This window comes from Cataglyphis hispanica, chromosome 5 (assembly GCF_021464435.1).
Source record: "Cataglyphis hispanica isolate Lineage 1 chromosome 5, ULB_Chis1_1.0, whole genome shotgun sequence".
Classification (NCBI taxonomy): Eukaryota; Metazoa; Arthropoda; class Insecta; order Hymenoptera; family Formicidae; genus Cataglyphis; species Cataglyphis hispanica.
Window position 1 is genome coordinate 578,985 of NC_065958.1, and position 12,801 is coordinate 591,785.

At 35.6% G+C, this 12,801-nt stretch overlaps 1 protein-coding gene across 13 annotated transcripts in view; it reads left to right on the top strand.

Annotated features, from left to right (window-relative positions):
- LOC126849748 (bromodomain adjacent to zinc finger domain protein 2B-like) overlaps positions 1 to 12,801 on the top strand; it is a 178,368-nt gene that overhangs the window by 56,213 nt on the left and 109,354 nt on the right. For all 13 annotated transcript variants that reach the window (XM_050591912.1, XM_050591920.1, XM_050591914.1 and 10 more), the window contains exon 2: positions 5,491 to 5,582. The gene's annotated coding sequence lies outside the window, so the exon portion shown is untranslated. The remainder of the gene's footprint in view (positions 1 to 5,490; positions 5,583 to 12,801) is intronic.

Consider the following 12,801-nt stretch of genomic DNA (forward strand, 5'->3'; position numbering starts at 1 on the left):
ATATATATGGGAGAGGAAGATAAATTGATGAATTTAGAAATTAAAAAAGTGAAATTACCCCTTAGAATGGTTTTTAGGCCGCAACTAAGAATCTCTAAATTTATTTATTTACCTTCCCTAAATATGTATAAAGTTTCATAAAAATCAGAATTTTCGTTTGCGAGGTTCCCTTGTTAATACAAAACAAAAGTTTTCTTTCGAATAAGCTTATTATAGATGTATAATACAAAGTAGTAAACGTCATACGATAGAAATAAATTACGCAATATCTCGCATCTTCTCGTAAAGTCGCGCACAATTTGTCATGTTACGAATACCTTATTGTCCTATTATCATAATGCTTGCTTTCAATGTCACTGGAGCACAAATCGATATTCGCGAGTATACGAGAATTGTAGCTTATACAGAAGAATATAGGCATTATTCCTTTTTGAAGCGAAAATGCGATACCGGATATTGAACAACTTATAGTTCACGTAACTTTGGCCTTTAATTGGAATTGTTTTCACTTTCGATATTTTCAGTGACAATGTCGCTTTTATTTTATCTGATTATGTTATAATAATTTAAATGCCAAGACAAGATCGATTCTAATCTGAATAAGCACACAAACTCTAACTGAAAATTATGACAGGAATTATAGTATTATGTGCATACATGAATGATAAGCGAGAATTATATATATATATATATATATATATATATATATATATATATATATATATATATATATATATATATATATATATTAGAGAGAGAGAGAGAGAGAGAGAGAGAGAACACATTTAAATTTTAAATACCAATAAAAAACTCAGTTGAACAACATCAATTAAATTAATTGTTTAAGCATACACAAAAATAATATAAAAATTGATTAATACATTTGTTTATAATTCGAGAAAGAGAAATAACAATTTCCAATTAAAACTAGAAAAAATGTTTCCAATTAATTTTTTTTTATTCAAGTAAAATTGTAAAATATACCGCGCGCGACCAAATGAATTGACAGATGACAATTGATTTGATGTAAAGCTATATACATAACGTAAATATACACGGTAAATAAACATTGTTTTATACCTGCGACTGTAAAAGAGAAAATAAAATTATTCCTTTTATTATTGTATTTGAATGAAATATATATATATATATATATATATATATATATATATATATATATATATCAATTGCACGCGAGCTAAGGAAAAGTTTTTAATTCGCATAAACAATTCAATGTGTACGAATGAATAGAAAATTTCTGATTTAATATTAATAAATGACTCTATGTACGTGTGAGTGAAAAGTGTTGCTAATTCTGCTTATAAATAATTTACCGTTACATTATGAAGTATATTGACAGCTCGATCTATCAAAATACATGTTTTTATCCGATTTTGTTTCCATATTAGAGAGTATTTCTTTATCATAAATATTATTGCATATTAATACGTTATGCTATCTTGATGACTTAGAATCGATGGTTTGTATATATATATATATATATATATATATATATATATATATATATATACACATATGTGTGTGTGTGTGTATATATCAATCGTATATAACCATATTCATTCATAAGGTATGCTACAGTAGCGGCAGAAACGAAATGTCTCGTGGGTAATATGAATTCCAAACATTATTTATTATTGTCCAGTTTTCATATTTTCGCGGCAATTTATGTCGCCTGACGCACGCACCTTTTCGCATAAATAGTAATAATCGACATTCGTATAAGCGGATATGCGCGATATATCCATGATGATAATGCACCAAACACACAAACAAAATCTCGGTTTATAAAATATGTATAATTATAGTTAAATACGCACAATCTTTTTCTAATATTTTAAAAATAAATCTAAAAGGAATTTTTTTTTTCTTTTTTTTTTTTATCAAAATTCAATACGTGTACTTTGTACTTGTATAGCATAATTACCGTACGAATGCATAATATTTGAAGAAAAAAATGGAGACACTAATAGCGTTAATAGCCCTAATAGCAGATTCGCGAATCCCCTTCTTTAATGCGCTCTTTACTTGAATTAAATTAGCGATACATTCGAAAATCGAAATGCGTCGTTTTCTGTAAAGCCCTCGAGCTGCATGTCGGTCGTTGCATTACGAGACAAGTTCTTTGCATTCTTCGTCGCTTCGTCGAGTCCCGGACTCCCAAGCAATGGGATCTGCACTCGCGCTAATTATCCAGGTCCTCCATTAAAGCTCCGGCAGAACTTACTTCGGCGACGCATCGAGAGAGGAACGGGAGGAGAGGTAGGGAGGAGGGGGGAGGGGGGGGAGAGAGAGAGGCTGCTAGGCCACCGCCTGTCCTTCCGGTGCAACAACCCGGAATGCCTCCCAGCGCAGCAGAACTCGTCTTCAAACGACGTCCACGTCTCGGGCGCGTCGCTACGTTACGAACGCCACGTCCCCGCGTTTCTCCTTCCCCTCTACCCCTTCGCCTATCTGTGCTCACCCTCTATCCTCCGATATACCAATTCCGCTCAGTGCTTCGCGATGGAACGTGAACTCGCCTTCTCCTCTTTCTCCTCCTGCTTCACCTCTTCCCTATGCCCAGCCTGTCTCGCGCATAGCGATCCAACGGAGAAAGGACCGGCTAGCGGTGCCATGGCGGAAGAAAGAGCGAGAGGGAGAACGGGAGAACCAGTGCGAGAAAGCAGATACGGAGCGCGGGACGGAGATGGATTGATATGCGGTGCGGTAGAGAAAGATAGAAAGAGCGAGAGAGAGAGAGAGAGAGAGAGAGAGGGAAACAGCCGGAGGGACATAGAACGTGCACCGATGCGGCTGTCGCGAGACGACGAGGCGTTACGAGGAAGGAAAGGGAAGGGGGGAGAGAGAGAGAGAGAGAGCGGAGAGGACCCGCTCTCCGAGTGTCAGGAACGTAGAGAGGGACGAGGAAGAAGCCGGCTGCGGTGTAAGAGCGACGGAGAAAGAAGCGAGCGAATCGAGATAACGAGTGCAACGGAGAAAGCGAGAAAGGGAGAGAGAAGGAGATAGCGATACGCAGAACTGAGGGACGTGGGTAGAGATAGAACCCGAAGAGTGGTAGCGCGTGCTCACAAACTCAAACCAGCGCCTCGTCGTCATTGCTGCCTCTTCCTCGCTACACACTCTCTCTCTCTCTCTCTCTCGCTATTCTCTCGCATGCCTCGATCCGCTTTCCGAACCACCCATTCGCCCTTCGCTACGTCGTCCTCTGTGGTGTCCGCCTAACCACCCTCTCTTCGACTCTCGATCTGCTTCGACGCGCACAATCCCCTGCTGCCCCCCGCCTGTCCACCCACGGGCCCGCGAAACCGCTCGTTGCCGTACCACCGAGCCACCCTACGTACCGACTCCCCCCATTACCCGACCGTCTCCAATCCTCTCTCCCTTCTCCTGCCATCCCTCTGCCTGCCTGCTGGCCGACTCCTCTTCGTTTTGCGCGACTCCGCTCACGGTCTCTTCTTCTCTCTCGCGACAGCCATCCCCATTGCGGCCCTCGTCCCCCCTCCCCTCGTCCCCCTCCTCCCTGTCCTGCAACTGCTTCGCGACGCCCGGCGTCACCCCCTTCGGGCAACCAGCACACCCGAAAGCCATGGAACACGACAGGCAGCTCCGCGATTATCTTTTGTCCGATCGTATGTCGCGCGTGTATGCGTGCGAAGGGACGAGAGCGGGGATGAGGGAGACGGAGAAAGGACGTGTGAGAGGACAGCAATTTAGAAGCAATATAATAGAACAAAATGAAATAGAAATTGTTCTCTCGGAAGTGTTTTACAAGAGAAAAATAATCAAACGCGCGGTTGCCAACATAAGGATATTTCCGTCCTCGTGTTTATCTCGTTTTAACATATGATGACACTAATTCGCTAAAAAGGGAGATGATGGAAAGAAGCGCGATAATGACTTTGAAAAAATTCAAATAAATTCCACGTGCGTTTTTTAAATATACAGCGAGCAGAAGAAACGGGGACTTCTCGAAATTTTATGAATTAAACGGCCGAGAGAATGCGACGGATTAGGGTTAACAAACGATAATCATCGATGATGTCTTTTCTATACACTGCGCCCTTCTCGACGATTACGAGGAGCCCTTGATCTCGACGATACAGAGCGCGATACTTTGTGATGCGTACGTCGGACGGCGAACTGGAATTTTACGCGTTTCTGCGGAGGGGTGAGGGGAGGCGGGCGGCAGGCGAGATGCGATATCGAGAGCGGTTTCCACAGAGGAAAGCGCGCATAGATCTCGCCGATATTCATAGGATGAAAGGGACTGCATGTGTGCGCGTTCTCGGTCGCTTTGTGTGCCGCGTCCGTCTCTACCATGTTCCCGAGAACGCCCTTCGGCTAGGGCGAGGTTCCCGCTTTGTAACGCCGGTGATTTCGAATCGATCGCTCCCCGCTCCTTATATTTTGTGGGAGATTTTTGCGAAATGGCAACGGCAAGTGGATTGAGAGAGATCGATTGAACGAGATACGAAAATGATTGCTTGAAATCGCTGTTCGGATTCGCTAAATAATTTTTATTGCCACGTGGTTTGGTTTGTTGTGTCGCGTAAATGCCGTTATCAATATTTCAATATAAAATATTTTAATTCTGTTACGTGGAGTCACGTGTGTGTAGCCATGCATAGCGAATCAAGTTGCACGTCGATAAAAGTAAAATTTGTATAAGCTCCGTTTACTATAGCTCCGAAACTTTTTCAAAATTTACATATTTACTTTATGTAATAAAATCATAAAGCATTTTTTTTTTTTTTTTAGCAAAAATTTTGAACTCTGGTTTTTTAAATATTTACTTGATAATTTGCATAATATGCAGATAGCGTCAAGTTGTTTACATGATCGCGCGTGTGGGTTGAAAAATAATTGTATTCTCTTAACTCTGCTGGTGCAAAGTAAACAAACATAGGTTACTCGTGGTATGTTCGTGAAATACAAAAGCAATTGCATTTCAATTTTAGCATATAATTATATATAGATGTATATGTATTTCACTTTATATTTCAGAAAATAGGGAATATCCGACACGCGCGCCTGTCGGATATTTCCATATTTATTAACGCGAAAGCAAGAATGAAGATAAACGAGATTTAGATCGCTATTCTGTACACCGATATTTTGGCATATCAAAAAATCGTGCAACGACATTTACAGAGCTATCGGTAACCGTTATATATAGCGCTCCGGACATACGTGCTGTTTTCTGAGATTGCACGTATTCAAATTTTTAAACTTTCACATACTAATTTAAATTTAAGATTAAGTACATCTCGTATACGAAACTGAGTGCGACAAAATTTAAAAATTATACAAACTGTTAAATGTCGAGTGGAGTTAAATTGTTATCGTAAAAGTTTGATATTTGGAAATAATTAATTTTAATTATGTTTAATAATTATTAATTTAATTAATAATAATTATTTTAATAAATCTGCCACTTCTTATCTTGGTTTCTTCTTTTTTTTTTTGCAGGTAAAGTTGAGCGACGATTAAGAGATCAACGCTGCCATCGATTTTACTGCATCATTCGGATATGCCAGGATGCAACTCGAGATAGAAAATAGGTATGTGTGAAAATAATTACATATCTCGACTTATTTATATACGTAAAAGCGGCTTATGAAAGTACGAGTTTGCAGATGGGAATGCGATAACATAATTAAGCGCTGCACCACGCGATTGCCCCTTAGTCTGTTTTCCGATAGAGGAAAAAGTAAAAGGATGAAAATGAAATGTGATTCTTTTAATGGATAATTGAAATGACACGTAAAATGCGATTATTACAATGTGTAAAATATCGTAATGCCGCAGAAATATGAAACAAATACAGAGGAATATGATATTGGTTTAAATAACGCGAGTTTTTAAACAATATAAATGATAAACAAAATGATCATTGTGCTTATCCGCGTCGTCAGATAACGTAACTTTGTACGATATTTTTCTGTGCAAGAGAGCAAAATTTGACCGTTATGAAATCTTCGTAGCAATTTTTTCGTGCGGTAGCTACGCGGGGCTTTTTATTATCCTCGTTCTTCTCTGCGTTTTATCCTGCACGTGGCAGACTAGATTCGGGAATTTTGTGGATTTTGGGAGAAGGGGAGGGTTTTACGCGGCGGACACGTTATCGGCAGTGGCTTTCGAGTTGACGGTATATTCAAATCGAATCGAAACTGCATAGTTCCTATAACGCTGTTTTATTCCGACAACGATCCGCTTGACGAGGCAGATTCGAAAGTAATGAAAATTGATCGCGTCTTTAGCATGTTTAATATTCGTACACGCATGATATGACACGACTTTATTTATATTAAATTTCTGCAATCTGTCAAATGGCATAAATCGAGGAAAATTCGGGCAAAATTATTTTCGATTGCGCGCGGTGAAACATCAAATTGAATAATTTAGTTATAACTGCTGTCTTATCGTTCATTACATTTAATTAATTTTAATGAACGAAAATTTATCGCGATGGATTTTTATTATGATTATTCCAGTTAATGGAGATCGTTAAAATTTACGATACACCATCGATTATTTGTCCAAATGGAATTAAGTTTGTCTCGATTGTATTGCGAAAATGTTGGATATTCTGGATTTACAATCAAGCAATATCCGGTAAAATTCGCTTCTGTTATCGATACAACGGGTTTTCCAGCAATACCATGAATATTGGAGTATCGTTGTAGTGTTTTTTCTATGAAACAAGTGGTATTCGGCGTGACGTAAAATTCACATCACGATGGTGGATATAGGCAAATTTCATTTGACGCGCGTATCGAAAGTGTGATTTGTTTGATTTATGCGACAAACATTTGCAAATATTATTATACGAATTAAATGTTGTTGCCCATTATGAGAGAGATAAAAATCGTCTTTATTGAAATAATTTAATACTTTATATATATATATATATATATATATATATATATATATATATATATTCCAATTTTATCTATTTTCTTTTTTAAAATATCTTAAAAAGTAAAATTAATCGTATTATATTATTTCTTATTAAAAAAATAATGAATATATAAAATATGGAAAGGAGAAGAGTATGAATAATTTAGAATTAAATATTTGGAATTTGTATGACATTATATTGTATGTATATATATATATATATATATATATATATATATATATATATATATGTACATACATACATACATACAATATAATGTCATACAAATTCCAAATATTTAATTCTAAATTATTCATACTTTCTTCTCCTTTCCATATTTTATATATTCATTATTTTTTTTTTTAATAAGAAATAATATAATACGATTAATTTTACTTTTTTAAGATATTTTAAAAAAGAAAGTAGATAAAATTGGAAATATTTTGTTCTTAAATTGATTTTATAATTACATGTGTTAAGTCGGAAATAACTTCTATTACATACATATGATTACCTCATAATTAAAAATATATATTTAGAAGATATATAATTTATTTTTGGGAGCAAACGCAACATTGTGCTTGCATAATCCGCAAGGTGCAATTGTGTATTGCACATATGTCGATTTGAAAAAATTAAAATTTTCTCGCGAGATAGACAAAGTTTTATATTTGACATATGATGGCTGGAATGCATAGTAAAGTTTTTGACGCGAAAAAGCTAAATTTCTAAAAACTAGGTGGCTGATAAAACGTATTTCGCAAACATCTCCAGTCCGCTTCCGCGTATTTCTATAGAATCGATCATATACGTCAATGCAATTTAACTGTTTCAAAAATAACTGACGTGAAGCGTATAATAAAAACTTCGATTTTTTTTTTATTTTCATCCGTAAATAGCATCGGTATACCCTAAAGCAACGCTCGAAAACGCTCGAGTTTTAATTATCTTCTAGTAGAAACTTATCGGAGAGTTTAGAACACACACACACATTGTTCAAACTCACGCAACTCTTAGTTGCTTATAAACTTGATCTGATATATTTAATAATCGTGATATAATCGAATGTACAAGTTTCTAAAAAATTAGCATTTTAATTATCTTATCGACAAACTCTCGCGGCATCCTCTAGATTCACAGCTAGAGTGTCTATTTCTTGGAAAAACATGGAAAATTTCGAATTCTCAGGGAGTTTTTTTTATACTTGGAAAAATCAAGAAATTCTCATGGAATTTTGTTGGGACTCAGAGAATTCTTTAAATTCTCTCTTTGATAATTTTGTTCTTATACTGCATAAATATAGTAGGCAATCCATAGCCAATAAACTATGTTGTGAATTATGTGTTTATAAAATTGTGTGTATTATAAAAATATATCTATTTCTGTTTATATATACATTTAATGTCTTAACAAGATATTAAATATGCAATATGCATATTCTTTATTTTAATTTTTAGTGAAAAAAAAAAATAAAAATGTTATTATACAAGGTAAAAAATTTTATCTTAACGAAAGCTATTCAGTTTTATTTTCAGTGCATTTGTAAATCTACTGAGCACTTGAAATTCAGGTGACTTTGTATTTTTTCCTTGTATGAATGAAAAGCATTAAAAAACGCGTATAATAAAAAAATTTATTTTAGGAAATTGCACCAAAAAAATATTTTCTTTATCTGAAATTTTGAACAAAACTATCTGGAAGATATCAAGGAATTTTCAGAAAAATTTCATGTGACTTTGTATTTTTTCCTTGTATGAATGAAAAGCATTAGAAAACGCGTATAATAAAAAAATTTATTTTAGGAAATTGCAGCAAAAGAATATTTTCTTTATTTGGAATTTTGAACAAAACTATCTGGAAGATATCAAGGAATTTTCAGAAAAATTTCATGTGACTTTGTATTTTTTCCTTGTATGAATGAAAAGCATTAGAAAACGCGTATAATAAAAAAATTTATTTTAGGAAATTGCACCAAAAGAATATTTTCTTGCTCTGGAATTTTGAACAAAACTATCTGAAAGAAATCAAGGAATTTTCAGAAAAATTTCGTGTGACTTTGTATTTTTTCCTTGTATGAATGAAAAGCATTAGAAAACGCGTATAATAAAAAAATTTATTTTAGGAAATTGCAGCAAAAGAATATTTTCTTTATTTGGAATTTTGAACAAAACTATCTGAAAGAAATCAAGGAATTTTCAGAAAAATTTCGTGTGACTTTGTATTTTTTCCTTGTATGAATGAAAAGCATTAGAAAACGCGTATAATAAAAAAATTTATTTTAGGAAATTGCACCAAAAGAATATTTTCTTTATTTGGAATTTTGAACAAAACTATCTGGAAGATATCAAGGAATTTTGAGAAAAATTTTGTGCAGGATTTGAGTAGCTCTGTCAGCATTTGACAATAAAATTAACGCGGCTGATGGAAGAGAGACACTTTGCACAGGCACACGGTGAACTTCGGGCGTGGATCGAATAAATCGTCGACGATGACGTCAACGGACGATTCCGTCTCTTACTGCATACACGCATAGATACGTGGCTGTTGATTGCAGCGCGCGCATGCACAGCACCTTGCGCGGCGGCGGCGATCGCGCTATGAGAACTCGTCGTCGAAATGAGTCAACGCCGGCACATTTTTCCTCGACGATGTGATCGAAGCAACCCACGCTTTCTGCTCGCGACCGACAGTTTTCTCGCGTCAAATCGCATATTACAAAACGCGATATGTAGGCCGTGCCATTGCGTTGCGCTGCGATATCCGCAAGCTATATGCGTGCGAACGTCATCTCGCGTCTAGATGTGAATAGAGATGCGAATATTTTCTCACGTGGACGCGCGATAATCTCGTTGTATTTTCGTCGTTCAATTTCAACGCGTTAAGAATATCTCAAGTGTTATATAGAGATGTTTGAACCGTTTGCGAACAATAGCAGTGTATAAGCCATTTTTTTTTTCATTTTGAGAAACTTGTGATACGAAATAAATTTGTAACGTAAAAGCCAGCTCTGTTTTACGGCAGTAGTTTTTAGATTATCTATAAAGCATGCATCTGTAAATACAACTTTTATCAATGCAAAGTTTGACTTGTATCTATTTTTTTCTTATTTAACTTTTGTCTTTAATTCTTTCTCTCTCTCTCTCTCTCTCTCTCTCTCTCTCTTCCTTTCCCCTTCTCTCTTTCTCTTCTTTTCTCGTATCGAAATCGCTTAATTCTTTTGTATTTGCATCATATTTTCCTTTTATTCAAATTTTACTGAGAAAAAAAAGTTGTTAACTTGACTAAATCCGTTCAATTAATTACCATTTTTTAAATTGAAATATTCAAGCATTTAAATCAAATATACATTATGTTTGATTTAATATGTCGTATTTGACTTAAATACTTAAATATTTCAATTTAAAAAATGATAATTTGTTGAAAGAATTTAATTAAATTTTTTTTTTCTTATCAGCAAATTCACATTCTCTCTTTTTATTTTTATATTAAGGCAAATTTGCTGGATCTGTAGTGATGAAGAACAAGAAAGATAAATTTCTTAATTTTTTTTCTATACTTTGTGCATCGATATTGCCGCGCAATTAATGTAAATATTGATTTGAGAAATATTATTGCGCTGATATGAGCCTTCGCTTATCTTAATCCTTTAAGATTATTTTGAGATCGATACCTTTGTTCTTTTGGTAATCATCGAGATCTCGCGTAACAATGGCATATGACACGCCATTAATTTAAGAGAACGATGAAATTCTTGCCGTTAGAAGGATCGTGTCACAGGGCGCGGGTGAGAATAGATATATATCCCGATAATAAAATGATACAGCACACGCGCGCGTTTCACTGCCGCTCGACACTTTGATTTACAATCCGCGTTCTGCGTCGCGTTATTTATTCGGCATCTACGCAAATTTTATTGTTCTTGCTCTTTGTTCGGTCAGCGCACTCGCTCGGGAATCTCTCTCTCTCTCTCTCTCTCTCTCCCGCATTGGCGAATGGTTTTTAAAATTCGCGTCTCGTGCGTATCACTATATCCTCATCGATTCGATGCGAATGGAATGCATCATCGATTCGGATTTGTTTTTCGGAATGTCCAGAATTAGGTTTGTGCTACCGCAAGCGAACACACTAGTATCGCAAGATACGATTTGAAATATACAGACTCAGCAACATGACATTTCATGTGTCTTGGATGTGTAAAATTTCATGATTATGGCATTATCAGAAGAAGAAAGTTCAGACTATGCGAGTGGATTAAATTGATGGTGCGTGGTATATTCTTTGTCTAGTGCTTTTCCATAAGAGGATTGTAAAAAGTTGGCTTTCAAGACAATTTGCGCGCATTAGGAGGATGAAATACGTGTTTTTCTCTAGTAATTAATTGTCCCACTCCATTCTCTTTCTCTAATTGAGAAAAATGTAGTACCAAGTTGAGCCGATTAAAACGGATGTTCTGCTGTCGTGTGCGGAATAACATTAACTTTCAATTACGAGATCCAGAAATTCGGTCAACGTGCCAGTTTTGGAAATGTATAATACAGAAATATTAAACTTTCATTATAATGCGTATATAATGAAACGATAAAGTTCGCTTTCGCGCCGCTTAATTCGATGTTAATCAAAATTTTCTTTTTATCGCATCGAAAGTCCATAAACGGATAATTTATATCATTGATTACATTCCGCGCGGATCTAAAAGTCGTAGTAACAATATTCTGTTATGCATCTTACATCATAAAACATTCGCGCGCCTTTCTCGTCGCAGCTTTAACTCTATTGAACTAATTATAGATTTATATGGCGATGATTATTTTACGAGTCGCGAAAAAGAAAAAGAGAGAGAGAGAGAGAGAGAGAGAGAGAGAGAGACGACATTAGAATAAATCTTTCATCATATAAAAACGCCGCGCTTTATATCGCACGGCACACAAATGTATGGTAACACAAATGAAAAGAAAATTTTACAGCATAGGAGTTAGCGGTGCGAGATTGTACTTGTGTCCGGCTATAGCGAGATAATGCGTACAGAAATTTGGGGCATAAAGGGTTAATTGGTGACACGCGCCGCGCGTATGGTGCATTTACCATGTGCCACCAGGTGTGGCGATGCATTTTCCGCAACATCCGACGTTAATTCCCTTCGCATCGAAGGTGGACAAGTACTCCATAATGACGCGGCGAATTGAGTTTGAAGTTTCTCAATCGGCAGTAATTCTCGCGCATCCACTCTCACAGTTACATTCTTCTCTTTCAAAACTGTGAAATTGGACATTTGATAGCCAAGAAAAATGTGATAACGTCACGGAAAAAAAAATTTTCGCTACCATAACTAATCATGGCTTGCAAAAGAAATTTGTAAACTACAGCAAAATGGTTCGCTGTTGCTTCTAATAAATAGATATCACAGCTAAGATGTTCACTGTCCATGTATTGCGACTGAAATGTAGTTACCACACGCAGTTTTTAGCTACGGTAGCTAAATTCCTTTTTCCATCGTGCATCGATAAATATTAGTCTTTTTTTAGAGAAGAAAAATTGCTGTTGTCTTAGTAAGCATAGCATGCATTTTTAAACACAGAATCCCTCTCTCTTTTTCTTTTTCTTTGAGCATATTTAATAAACGAGATAAATATAAGTGTTACCATAAAAAAAGAGAATTATTTAGTTTTTGAATGCAATTTATTTTAATTTTTATTTGATTTAATTTTTTGCTTAAAAAAAATTTGCCTTGCTAAATTTGATAAAAATTGGGAAAAATAGACTTATCTAGTGACTATAATTGAAAGAACGCTGTAGAAGGTTAATGCCAATTATGATTATTGAAAATCACAGTTTTATACTTCTGTAGGCGATAATTTTATATACATATAAAAAATTATTGA